Source organism: Ictalurus punctatus, chromosome 4 (genome assembly GCF_001660625.3).
Source record: "Ictalurus punctatus breed USDA103 chromosome 4, Coco_2.0, whole genome shotgun sequence".
In the NCBI taxonomy this organism is placed as follows: domain Eukaryota; kingdom Metazoa; phylum Chordata; class Actinopteri; order Siluriformes; family Ictaluridae; genus Ictalurus; species Ictalurus punctatus.
Genome location: NC_071284.1, coordinates 34,846,892 through 34,849,391, shown reverse-complemented (window position 1 = coordinate 34,849,391; position 2,500 = coordinate 34,846,892). Strand labels below are relative to the sequence as shown.

At 45.4% G+C, this 2,500-nt stretch overlaps 1 long non-coding RNA gene across 1 annotated transcript in view; it reads right to left on the bottom strand.

The window, feature by feature from the left end:
- Positions 1 to 1,914, bottom strand: part of LOC108264523 (uncharacterized) — a 4,188-nt gene extending 2,274 nt beyond the window's left edge. The window contains exon 1 of the long non-coding RNA XR_008393952.1: positions 351 to 1,914. This is a non-coding gene — a long non-coding RNA (uncharacterized LOC108264523). The remainder of the gene's footprint in view (positions 1 to 350) is intronic.
- Between the last annotated feature and the right edge of the window lie 586 nt (positions 1,915 to 2,500).

Genomic DNA, 2,500 nt, shown 5'->3' with positions numbered 1-2,500 from the left:
GAGTAAAGAAACCTGGTGTAAGACAAAATATCTAAAACTATCTGTAAAGTTCCGATACTGAATATTAAGATGCAGACAGTGAAACAGGTGGAGGAAAAGGAGTTGCTGCGCGAACTGCATGAACACACCGCAGTGTGATTCATAACTCATAATTCATAACATGGTGCTGTTGGTAAATAACTTTCAGGCTTGTGTTTTTCAGTAAAATAGTAGCGTGCGTGTGTGTGTGTGTGTGTGTGTGTGTGTGTGTGTGTGTTTCTATGTTATATATATTTAATGCAGAAGACACATTTTAGCATTTTAAACCCTGCTTTACTATAACGAGAATTTAAAGATTTCATGTCACTCACGCTGAGGGACACAGAGTCGTTTCTCCCTGCAGTTCTCCCCTGGGTTCCTGCTGAAGATACGCAGGGCTGATCCTGGTCAGTAGCTGGATGGGAGACCTCCGGGGGGGGGTTGCTGCTGGAACCTGCAGTATCATCCACGTCCGTCTCGTGACCTCTGAAAGTCGCTCCGGACGTTTATACTCGAGCTTCGTCTCTTCTGGTCTCTTCACTCCACTGTTCACGCTAACCTCGGTGTGAAATAATCACTGCGTATATTAAACTGCGTTCATGCCATGTCACGACTGCTGTAATTACTGCATGAAAAGGGCGTTCTGCTCAGAACTGTTCACCTCCCCAGACTCGGACTTACGCGGCATTAGACGGTTATCCGACTCTGTGCTAGCTGCGTTAGACTGGACTGTACGTCCTTTATTTTCAGATTAATCTTGCATTATAAGACGTTAATGACAGTCAGTTATACGGATTATTACACAGGAATATAAATACGTAACTAGGTTTTACTGCTGAAGCCGCCGCCATTTTGCGTGGAGTGTTTCGGCAGGACGCTGCAGCGGTTCGGAGCGCTCGGAAAATCGCTCTCAGACGTGACAGGGCCCGAGCGTCACGGCGGACATTTTGAAAGCCACAAACGGAATTGATTCCACTCTGCGAAGGCGTATATCTCTCCGAAACTTGACCGGATCGTGAGGGAGTCAGACAGAGTTTTAGACAGGACGGCTGTGTTTACTGCTGTGTTTGTTAAAAATGTCTCTGTGCACAGCACGATCTTTACATGAAGACGAGAGGTGAGGTAAGAAAATAACCTAAATAAATAAATTAAACAACTATAAATATGTTTACATAAGGCAGAGATGTCAACGTGTATTATTAGCAGGAGGACTGCGGATATTTTGGCCTCATATTTTCTCCAAAACGCCGAGCGGTACATGAGTATTTTATGGAAATCCTCCCACGCAAAAAAAAAAAAAACACTCGAAGGGTGCCAATACTTTCTCTCTCCATCCGTCTCCCTCTCTGAAGTGCGTGATGAGCTGTGCTGTTAACAGGATGTTCGTTCAGGTGTCACAGTGAAGTGTTGATTGAAATTAGTAAATGGAAACACACACACACACACACACACACACACACACACACACACACACACACACACACAGCCAATCACTTACCAAAACAGAAAGCTGGCCTGGTGGGAACGCCTGCTATAACTAGATTAGACATAAAGAAGCAATAATACCAAACTGACCTGTAGATCGGACCAATCACGTGCTGCGCTGCTGCTTACGTTCGATTTCAGTTTTATTTATAACACTTTTAAAAATGTCATGAAGAGGCTTTACAGAAACCAGGATATAAAATTTAAATGTATCCCCAGTGAGCAAAGCAGAGGCGTCGTCGGCATCACAATGGACAGGAAGTGAGGTCACGTTTGATCTTCTGTTCCTCTTCATACTCTGTTCAGATACAGACCTGGAAAAAAGGGAAATGAGGCTGACCTTCCCTGCTGTCACAGCTGTGTTTGAGGATGAATATGCACACAAAAACCACACACACACACACACACACACACGCACACACGCACACACCCACACATACGCACACACACACCCCACACGCACACACACGCACGCACACACGCACACACACCCACACATACGCACACACACACCCCACACGCACACACACTCACTCACACACACACGCGCGCACACACGCACACACCCAGACATATATACAGGCCCTCAATCTGCATATCAGAGTGGAAGATAAAACAAGCTCATGAGAACAATGGAGTCCATTCAACAATCACACAAACAGAGAGGAAGAGAACAGAGAAGTGAGAGAAAGACTACAGGAGAGAACAAGAATAGGAGGATAAGGAGAACAAGAAGAAACAGGGGATGAGGAAGATAATAGAAGGAGAAGGAGAACAAGAAGAAACAGGGGATGAGGAAGATAATAGAAGGAGAAGGAGAACAAGAAGAAACAGGGGATGAGGAAGATAATAGAAGGAGAAGGAGAACAGAAGGAAGAAGAGCAGAAGGAGAAGGAGGAGGAGGAAGATGAGGAGGACAGGAGAAGAGGAAAAGAAGGTGGAGGAGGGGGAGAAGAGGAGGAGAAGTAGGAAAGGATGAGAAGAGGAGGATGAGAAG